The sequence below is a fragment of the Engystomops pustulosus genome, chromosome 5 (genome assembly GCF_040894005.1).
Source record: "Engystomops pustulosus chromosome 5, aEngPut4.maternal, whole genome shotgun sequence".
NCBI lineage: Eukaryota > Metazoa > Chordata > Amphibia > Anura > Leptodactylidae > Engystomops > Engystomops pustulosus.
Window position 1 is genome coordinate 197,997,815 of NC_092415.1, and position 11,670 is coordinate 198,009,484.

General features: G+C 46.1%; 1 protein-coding gene across 1 annotated transcript in view; it reads right to left on the reverse strand.

Moving 5' to 3' along the window:
- KRIT1 (KRIT1 ankyrin repeat containing) overlaps window positions 1-11,670 on the reverse strand; it is a 29,695-nt gene extending 18,025 nt beyond the window's left edge. The window contains exons 1-2 of the mRNA XM_072154305.1: window positions 11,328-11,670; window positions 5,831-5,901 (exon numbers count right to left, since the gene is read on the reverse strand). The gene's annotated coding sequence lies outside the window, so the exon portion shown is untranslated. The remainder of the gene's footprint in view (window positions 1-5,830; window positions 5,902-11,327) is intronic.

Genomic DNA, 11,670 nt, shown 5'->3' on the forward strand with positions numbered 1-11,670 from the left:
TCAGGGCACATTATACATTTGTGTTAAATTCACTCAAAATGTAATAAATCGGAGGTGTCTGAGGCTCATGGGAGTCGCTTATCCATAGGTGTTTCCCTGCTGCTTCTAATATCAGTAGGTGGGAAATCCTTGCAATTCCCGCATACACATGCATGCTCAGCTTTGAGTGGAGTAATGCCCAGTCAGACTCAGGCATATGTATTCGATGTCAGAAATTGGCAGGTTTGGGGACCGTCTGATGTGTTTGGGGGTCCTCCTGCACAATTGCAAATGTTCAGAGGGGGGATTGTGCATGTTGGATTTAACCCCTTAAGGACGGAGGGTTTTTCGGCTAATTTCTCGCTCTCCAACTTCAAAAATCCATAACTTTTTCATTTTTACGTGTACAGACCTGTGTGAGGGCTTATTTTGTGCGTAACAAATTTTACTTTCCCGTAATGTTATTTATTTTAACATGCCGTGTACTGCGAAGCTGAAAAAAAATTCCAAATGTGGAAAAATTGAAAAAAAACCGCACGTGCGTCACGTTCTTGTGGGCTCAGTTTTTACGACTTTCACTCTTCACTCCAAATAATACGCCTACTTTATTCTTTGGTTCGGTGCGATCGCGGTGATACCAAATTTATATAGGTTTTATTGTGTTTTAATACATTTTCAAAAATTAAACGAATGTGTACAAAAAAGAAAAAAAAATTTTTGCCATCTTCTGACGCTAATAACTTTTTCATACTTTGGCGCACGGAAATGTGTGAGGGGTCATTTTTTGCGAAATGAGGCGACGTTTTCATTGCTACCATTTTGAGGTCTGTGCGACATTTTGATCATTTTTTATTTCATTTTTTATGTTATGTAAAAAGGTGTAAAAGTCGCATTTCGGACATTTGGGCGCCATTTCCCGCCTCGGAGGTCACCGCCGGCCGTAACCGTTTTTATATTTTGATAGATCGGGCATTTTGGGACGCGGCGATACCTAATATGTCTGTGATTTTTACTGTTTGTTATGTTTTATATCCGTTCTAGGGAAAGGGGGGTGATTTGAACTTTTAATATTTTATTAATTTTTTTTATTTTTTAAACTTTTTTTTTTCTTTTTTTTTTCACTATTTTTTAGACCATCTAGGGTACATTAACCCTAGATGGTCAGATCGCTCCTACCATATACTGCAATACTACAGTATTGCAATATATGGCATTTTTGCAGGTCATACATTACAATGAGCCACTGGCTCATTGTAACGAACCTGCATAAACCATGTAGCCTCGTGTCAAAAGAAGACCCGAGGCTACCATGGTAACCGATCGCCGCCCCCCGATGACGTTTGGGGGCGTGGCGATCAAAAAAAAGATGGCGGCGCCCGCGCGCCGCCGTCTTTTAAACGCCGCCCGCGACTTTGCGGGCGGCGTTTACAGGGTTAATAGCCGCGATCGGTGCAAGCACCGACCGCGGTTATTAGCGGTGGGGGTTTTGTGCAAAATGCAAAAACCCCCACCTCTGTATGAAGAGGACTCAGCCCGTGAGCCCTCCTCATACATCCCTTATACCTCTGCGCCGTAGAGCTACGGCGCAGAGCGTTAAGGGGTTAAAGGGGTTCGCCGTGTCCTGTTTGAGTGTGCCGTGTCCTGTGAGCGTGTGCCGTGTCCTGTGAGCGACCAGTGTGTGCGCGCTATGTGTGCGGTGTATTACCGAAATTTTCATACTCCTCCTCGGGTAAAAATACTCCTCAAAAATTGTGAGAGGAGTATTTTTACCCTTCTGGAAAAATGTTAGTGCGACCTCTGGGTACACACTCCCCAGATATTAACAACATAACAGCAATATATGGGAATATACATTCCAATGGGTTTTGCTTGTGAACAGCTATCCATACGACAACCTGGACTTTCATGTTTTTGAGAAAAGATATCCCCAGCCCTGTGTGAATAGGGCTGTAGTCACGTGTATGCTGCCATTGATCATCACGTGACTGCTCTTAGCCAACTACACTAGTCCCTTTAGAGCAGTACGGTGCATGTGTGACTACGCGTCCTCACACTGCTGTGCTCTTAGCAATGAACATCTCATCATTTTATTTGCTTTGAGTTACTGCTGTAAAATACAAACATATACCTACTACAGTTTTTACTGTATAGTGGACAATGTGGAGAACAAAGAGCACAGCAGTGTAAGAACACAACCCCGGCAATAATTCTAGAATTTTTCACAGTCCTGCTGCTACTAACAACATTCACAAACGTCTGATTACACATCTCTCCAGGGACAATACATAACACTGGCTGCAGAGAATACAGAGCATAGCAGTGCAACAACACAAAGCCAGCTACAATCCTAGAATACAAATCCATATTTCACAGTCCTGCTGATACTAATGACATTCACAGAGGTCTGATTACACATCTCTCCAGGTACAATACCGAACATTGGCTGCAGTTTGTAAGTCCAGAACAGGTATAGCAACCTAGATGAGACACATATCAGCACACAGGATACTTTTTTTTATCATAGGTCTGGTAATAGAAACGCTATGGGCACATACACAGCACATGTAGAGCATTGGTGCACAATATTCCTAATGAGGTGTAATTAGTCCCCGGCAGGTAATTGCACACCGAAGTACCCAGGCACTCCCAATGTTACCGCCAAGGGATGCCAAGACCGGATAGAGATGCTCAGCGCCAACACAGGGAGCATTACTTCATCCATAGCAGTAGTGGTTACACCGAATGAGCGGCTTGACCTCCGGGTCACCGTATAGACGGAGATAATTGGACTGGAGACGCAGCATTGGGGCCCGAAATGGGACTTTATTCTGTGTAGAGGCAATAATCATCATGGCAGAGGATAGGAAGCAGGAAGAGATGGACTCCGGGAGAAATTCCAGGTGACTCCACAAAACAAATGCAATGAAACAGACATCGCTCGGAGCCAGTGTCCTAATGTGTACAGAGGGGGGGGGGGGGGGGGTCAAGAGACGAGCAGGAGGCTACAACAGGGAGATATCCAAGATATGAACCTCCTCCCACATCATTTCCATTAGTCTCACGATAATCCGTAAATCTGTGGAACAACACTAATGGTGACTGAATGTAAATCCATTATCAGCAAGACTGGTTACCTATCAAATTTAAAGGGGAACGTCCATCTTTTAGATCACTGGGATATGACTATTGCAAATGAAAAATTGAGGATCAAAAAGTATTTCTGTGGATAGGGTAAAAGTGTGTAACCGGACACATAGGGGCTCATTTACTAAGGGTCCGAACGCCGCACTTCCGTTGGGTTTCCCCAATATTTCCATTTTGCGCCGAAGTGCCCCGGGATTTTGATGCACGTGATCGGATTTTGGTGCCGGCTTTCACGCGTCAGAAATCGTGGGGGGAGGGGGGTCGTGGCCATGAGACAACCCAACGGATTCGGAAAAGCCGCGGAATTTAAAAAACCAAATGTGACGCGAGATCAGCACTCACATGCACCAGGAAGAAGAAGGTGAACTCAGGCGGACCTCGGCACAGCAGCGACACCTGGTGGATATCGGGCGCACGGACCTTATTGAGTCCTGGCAGACCCGAACCCTCGTCGGACAACGCGCCGCGGGATCGCGCCTGGACCGGGTAAGTAAATGTGCCCCATAGACTATAATGATAGACCAACATTGTAGCACCTTTATTCCTATGATCAGTAATAAGATGGGAAAAGCGTTAACAAAGAGCATCTACCATCAAAACCCGTCATGATAAACCAGGGGCATTTATATTTGTTATCCGAAGCTTCCTCCCTTCTAAAATCTACTTTTAAACTTATGCTAATCTGAGTGTGTTACCAGAGCCACTCTGTGCTGTAGCCTCATGCACTGGGCATGAGCACTTCGCCCTCCCACTGTGTGAGATTACAGCAGGCAAAGAAATGGGGGATGCGCCGAGGGCGCAGGCAGGAAACAGTGTAATAGTCGGGGGAAGCTACAGCACAGAGGGGCTCTGGTAACACTCCCCAGAGGCCTTCAGGCTCATTAGCATAATTGCAAAAGTTGATTTTAGAAGGAAGGCGGTCATGGATAAGAAATATAAGAAGATTACCACAGTCACGCAGTGTCACAGTGCCTGGATCTATGAGTAATGTCCCTGGTTTATCATGAAGGATTTTGATGGTAGATTTCCTTTAGCTTAGCTTTTTCCATTGGAAGTCATTTAAATGGGTTTACTAGGACTTTGAAAATTTTGATGATCTATCCTTATAATATATCATCCATATCCGCTCAATGGGGAGTCTCTGACTACCTCACCGATCATCTATTTGAGGACACTGCTGTGTTAAGATGAGGCTATTCACACTATCTCATCCTCCCACCTGCTCCCTCAGCACTTCCTCGATCTCCAATACCTGATGTAATGTCACTCAATGGAAGGGGGATGTGCGCTTGCACAGTGTAACAGCCTGTAAAGCTACACTGTGCATGAGCACTTCCCTTCAGCTCATTAGCATAATTGCAAAAGTTGATTTTAGAAGGAAGGAGGCCATGGATACCAAATATAAGAATATTACCAGTGTCACGGTGCCTGGATCTATGAGTAAGTGTCCCTGGTTTATCATGGACTTTGATAGTAGATTTCCTTTAAGTGGACCCATAGTAAGGAATTGTTTTTAGTCCACCATGGAATTATATAGGTCGGCCTTGGAGCATCAGGCACAAAATAATAGGAGATATTAAATTAGGAAAGTTGCTCTGTTTCTTATGACAATGGAAACGGCCCATCCCTTTAATATATGCATCAAGATAGTCTTTGGTGTACACTGAAGTAGGATGCGCTATTTTTTAGGGCAACTGTTAATGTCATTGCAGTTTATATTTGGAGATCCAGACTTGGTGATGGAGTGGGGGAAGGGAGTAATCTACCAGTAGAGGATCCCTTTAACAAAGGGTAAAATAATACAGTTATGAGCTGGGGGAAAGCGATGTTACTGACGGATCAGAACATTATTAGGCGTATCCTCTGCCTGTAAATAAATGATGGGCCGGAGATCGATGCCGCCATTTAAGCCGCTATTAATAATACACAGAAAATAAATGCAAAAATAAAAGGAAATCAATGACGAGGAAGAAAGAGAACACAATAAAATGTCAGCTCACAGAGGGAAATGGGAGATGAACGACCATAGGGGCGGCCAGGGATGTGATTGATTAGTTTTACACGGACTAGTCACCTCCACCACAAGATAACTTGTACATGTACCCACAAGAGCTTACAATCTACATGACCACCACTATGTCATCCTCAACAGGGAGTAGAGGAGGATAAGTCCATACTACTGTAGTCAGCTATGGGCTACTGTCATCACAGTGATGGAACCCCCACGGATCACAAGAACGGGGGTCCTTTGTACTCCGGTCGCAGCTGAGATGACCGAAGCAGGTAGTCGTGCATGCGCCAGCTGATCAGTTCATTTCTATGGCGCCGACATAGATAGCAGAGTACCACACTGGTCTATCTTCATCAGCTCCATGTGGGGTGCTACGGGGGTAAACGGACTGATGCATGGGGGACCCATCTCTGCTATCCTCTACGATCAGCAAGTTAGGCCCTATCCTGTGGATAAGGCCTCACTTGCTATGATCGGACAACCCCTTTAATTTACCCTAACTCTTGGGCAGCGATGCAGTACATTCGGTTCCAGGTCCACGAGATCCTACACCACAAAAATGTTTCAGTCAGGATAAGTTATCAGAATACAGGCAGAGATGGAAAAAAAAAAAGTTTGATGGACCAGATAATTCTAATACATGTACATTATTCGCACCACCTATGGGTGCCCTCACACCCTCAGGTGTTTTCTTACCCAGGCTCAGGGTCCTCACATGCTTCCGCTTCGGACTCTTGATGGAGGCGACTTATGGGACCGAGCTGTGGCTGAAACGAGAAGGTTACAATGAACACATGTATATTTCCTGTCACAGGAAAACAACTCCGACACTCCCCTAAGCGGAGCCCTCCCTTACCCAGACTGCTCCCATGATAGCGTAGCGTCCCCAGTGTGACACCCTCAACAGCATCTACACCCCCTCCCGTATACTTGGGGTAGGTGTATACAGAGAATAGTCACCACTGCAGTAAATGTGTGACACTGTAAAAGGCAGATATTATGGAATGGAATACATTCATGGAAGAAGAGTCTCCAGCAGCACAGAGAATGTTAGGAAACACATGTTTTCTGACAAATTCCACTTGTATTTTTCACCAAAAATGGATAATTTTCCACTTTCAGGGCCTAAAACCAAATCTGTCTGTGTTGCTCATAACAACCAATCAGAGCACAGCTTTCATCTACACCAGTGCCTTTAAAAAATAAAATCTCTCCAGTAATTGGTTGATATGAGCAATAAAGAAAGGTTATGTCTTCCCTGTGTTTTTTAGTTGGGGGATTTTATTCCTGACCTAATTTTGAGGAGTATTTTGTGAGCATCAGCTAAACTTGCCAAATTTCCCTAATCACATTGAATAAGTATATGCTGGCAGTGTTCACCGTCTCCGGAGAATCTCATGGAGCCATGCCAGGCTTTATACAAGCTGGGAAATTCTACACTCGGAAAATTCTATCTTGATAAATGTTAACAGACTTTATGTCATCCATTTTGGAACTATTCCTATAACCAAAATATGTCCAGCATGTAACTCAGGATCAATACAGGATAAGTAATGTCATGTATGTACACAGTGACTGCACCAGCAGCAGAATAGTGAGTGCAGCTCTGGGGTATAATACAGCATGTAACTCAGGATCAATACAGGATAAGTAATGTCATGTATGTACACAGTGACTGCACCAGCAGCAGAATAGTGAGTGCAGCTCTGGAGTATAATACAGCATGTAACTCAGGATCAGTACAGGATAAGTAATGTCATGTATGTACACAGTGACTGCACCAGCAGCAGAATAGTGAGTGCAGCTCTGGAGTATAATACAGGATGTAACTCAGGATCAGTACAGGGTAAGTAATATCATGTATGTACACAGTGACTGCACCAGCAGCAGAATAGTGAGTGCAGCTCTGGGGTATAATACAGGATGTAACTCAGGATCAGTACAGGATAAGTAATGTCATGTATGTACACAGTGACCGCACCAGCAGCAGAATAGTGAGTGCAGCTCTGGGGTATAATACAGGATGTAACTCAGGATCAGTATAGGATAAGTAATGTCATGTATGTACACAGTGACTGCACCTGCAGCAGAATAGTGAGTGCAGCTCTGGGGTATAATACAGGATGTAACTCAGGATCAGTACACAGTGACATGTCATGTCATGCATGTACACAGTGACTCCACTACCATACAAGAGAAGTAATATATTTGCAAAGGTACATAACCTTTTATGTATACACACACACATATATATATATATATTCGTGTATAAGGTGAAAAAATAAAATGTGCTGTAAAAAATGTGCTGAAAAACCCAACTCAACTTATAAAAAATATACACTAACCCTCTGTCGCTCCCCTGTTCATTTGTAACAAAGGCACAGATATGTCGATGTGCTCTGCCCGCGCACACAGTATGACATCATCAGTGGCGACACTGCTGTGTCACAGTGTGTGCGCGGGCAGAGTGCATCGACGTGTCTCTGCCTGCTGTGTTACACATGAAGAGGAGCTGCGGAGAGTGTTGGAGGGTAAGTATATGAGGTTTTTTAAAGATCCATTGACTGCTTGGCTCAGGGGCTCCCCAGGGCATGTCACTATTGGAGAGGCTGCTGCAGTGTATTTAAATACAGGGGGTGGGATGTTCATTAATGAGGGGGCTGCTAAAGGGCATTTGATTACTGGGGAGGGGGCTGCAGCAAGGCATTTCATTAATGAGGGGATACTGCAGGGCATGCCATTACTGTGTGTGTGTGTGTGTGGGGGGGGGGGTGCTGCAGGGCATTTGATTACTGGGGGGGGGGGCTGCTGCAGCGCATTTAATCACTGGGGAGGGGGTTGTTCAGGGCATTTCATTAATGAGGGGGATATTGCAGGGCATGCCATTATTTTGTGTGTGTGGGGAGGGGGTTTGCTGCTAGGCATTTGATTACTGGGGGGGGGGGGGCTGCTGCAGGGCGTTTCATTACTGGGAGGGGCTGCTGCAGGGCATTTCTTTACTAAAGAGGGGGTTGCGGCAGGGCATTTCATTACTGTGGGGGGGCTGGTGCAGGGTATTACATTACTGTGGGGGGCTGGTTCAGGGCATTTCATTACTGTGGGGGGGCTGGTGCAGGGTATTACATTACTGTGGGGGGCTGGTTCAGGGCATTTCATTACTGTGGCAGGCTGGTTCAGGGTATTACAGTACTGTGGGGGTCTGGTGCAGGGCATTTCATTACTGTGGGGGGGGGCTGGTGCAGGGTATTACATTACTGTGGCGGGCTGGTGCAGGGCATTTCATTACTGTGGGGGGGCTGGTGCAGGGTATTACATTACTGTGGGGGTCTGGTTCAGGGCATTTCATTACTGTGGGGGGGCTGGTGCAGGGTATTACATTACTGTGGGGGGCTGGTTCAGGGCATTTCATTACTGTGGCAGGCTGGTTCAGGGTATTACAGTACTGTGGGGGTCTGGTGCAGGGCATTTCATTACTGTGGGGGGGCTGGTGCAGGGTATTACATTACTGTGGGGGTCTGGTGCAGGGCATTTCATTACTGTGGGGGGGCTGGTGCAGGGTATTACATTACTGTGGGGGGGCTGGTGCAGGGTATTACATTACTGTGGCGGGCTGGTGCAGGGCATTTCATTACTGTGGGGGGGCTGGTGCAGGGTATTACATTACTGTGGGGGGCTGGTTCAGGGCATTTCATTACTGTGGGGGGGGCTGGTGCAGGGTATTACATTACTGTGGCAGGCTGGTGCAGGGTATTACATTACTGTGGGGGGTTGGTGCAGGAAATTACTTATACTCGCGTATATACAGTAAGTTAGCTGGTAAAAAAACACATTCACACCACACATCCTCTTTATTGTATAAGGTGGTATTTTATATTCTAAACTTGGCTTGAATCATAAGAAGAAGAAAAAAAAACAGTCTTAAATTAGGAATCAGCCCTGACACGTAGAAAACCACATGACTGGTTTGTGTCCTGAAATAAGTAAAATGATGCATCTTCCATCAAAACCTGAGAGAGGAGATGGTGTCACTGCTGGACTGAACGGCGATGGTTAATAATATAGACAATCCCTTTTATCTGATTTACATTGTTTGCTTTTCCAGAAGCCACAGGGAGAGAATCACATCTACCAACAACATCTATCAAAGCAGAAGTCCCCAAATCTGTCTCTGTAACTGTATACACAGCGTCCTCCCTTACAGCTATATACAAGGCCATTCCTAATCCTTATACACTGTATATTCCCCTATTATTGTATATGTATAAAAATATGTTATATAAATTGCCTTACATTATGACTTCTTTCTGTATGAGTAAATACATTGCTCTGGGTAATTATCCATGGTGTCCTCAATTATTATAATATACAGTGCCCTTCATTACTATGCAGGACATCCTTCTTTATCATTATATATCATCCTATATATGATATATATATATGTCCTCCCCTATCCTTATGCATGGAGACAATGGGGCAAATTTAATTACATGGTCCTGACTCAATCCCCGAATCGGACAGTCTGACGAGGATGAAGTCCGGCGCGATTCATGAAGCTCGTGCGCCGAGAGTTCCTGCATGTGTCGCTTCCCTGCCGAGGTCCGCCGGAGTTCACCTTCTTCTTCCCGGTGCATGTAACGCATGGGAAGACCCCCCCCCCCCCATTTCTGTTGCGTGCAAGCCGGCACCGATGCGCAACAATCTGATTGCATGCGCCAAAATCCTGGGGCAATTCGCCGCAAATCAGAAAAATGTGGAAAACTCGACAAAAATGCGCGATTCGGACCCTTAGTAAATGTGCCCCCGTGTCTCTGTATATCTGTTTCCGCCTGCCTGTGCGCCAGGCCCTCTCGCCGCCTGCCTGTGCGCCCGGCCCTCTCGCCGCCTGCCTGTGCGCCCGGCCCTCTCGCCGCCTGCCTGTGCGCCCGGCCCTCTCGCCGCCTGCCTGTGCGCCCGGCCCTCTCGCCGCCTGCCTGTGCGCCCGGCCCTCTCGCCGCCTGCCTGTGCGCCCGGCCCTCTCGCCGCCTGCCTGTGCGCCCGGCCCTCTCGCCGCCTGCCTGTGCGCCCGGCCCTCTCGCCGCCTGCCTGTGCGCCCGGCCCTCTCGCCGCCTGCCTGTGCGTCACAGAGAGCGGATGTGCAAAATTTAAAGATTAAACGCAACGGTGCAGATTCCTTTAGCGGATACTCACACTCACTCAGCTTTATAGATTAGATGTTGTCATTTACAATTTAATTTTAATATTTGTCTCAATTAAATTAAATTGAAGAAATCCTCCAAATCCAGACTGAAAATGATCTGGCAGGAAGCGGCGAGGCCTGTGCAGTTTTTTTTATTTCCCAGTATTGTTTATACTTCCTAATCTTTACCTGCTCCTGCAGTAATACTGCTATAAAAGACAGGAGAAAATTATAATGTACATTAACCCCTTCAGGATCAAAAAGGACACTAATTATTGTACTGAAATTTAGAAAATTATAAACTACAAAACTGTAACAAGCAAAGTATTTATGTCTGGAATGTTGTCAATACTGCCCTGGAAAAATGTTCAAGTGTTCCTTACAATATACAGTCCGGATCTGCTCCATTCATCTCTATGGAGCTGACGGAGATCACAGAGCGCCATTACTTTCCTGGAGCAAAGAGAGGTCCGACTGAAGTAACTGGGACCCCATCGGACCCCTCATTTTCGTGATCTGTGGGGGTCGCGTCACCGAGAACCCACTAATCATCAAGTTAGGCCCTGTGGATATCCTGTGGATAGGGCCTAACTTGAATTGTGGGAAAACCACTTAAAGCTTCAAGCTAAAAAAGACCATCAGAAAAGTGAGTGCAGCTCCTGGGTATAATACAGGATGTAACTCAGGATAAGTAATGTCATGTATGTACACAGTGAATGCACCAGCAGCAGAATAGTGAGTGCAGCTCTGGAGTATACAGGATGTAACCCAGGATCAGTACAGGATAAGTAATGTCATGTATGTACACAGTGACTGCACCAGCAGCAGAATAGTGAGTGCAGCTCTGGAGTATAATACAGGACGTAACTCGGGATCAGTACAGATGATATTGTGGGGGTCTGGGCCCCTGGAGCACACGGAGGAGGTAGCCATTACAATCTCGCACCGTTCCCTCTCTATCTCTGTATACTCCTGTGTAGTCTATACGGATTACACTAGGGCCGGGTGATCACTTACCTCTCTATACGATCAGTAGGTTATCCTGTACCAGCCTCTCCCAGACCGCCAGCATGTCTTCTTGGGGCGTGGCTTCATTTATAAAATGGGGCGTGAGAGAAATGAAGAGGCGTGGTTACATGAAACAATCCGGAACTGCGCAGTAGTTAGTAGGCGTGGTCATTGGTAAACCAATGAGTAACGCGAGCTCCACTACAGAGGCGTGGTCACATCTCAACGTTGTCAGATAGGAAGAGGCGTGGCTGATCGGACCAGCAGGCTGACAGGCAGACTTTCACAGGCAAGTCATTTCCGATAGGCGTGTATAATTCACTGTTGGGGGGCGGGGTATAGAGCTGTTTAC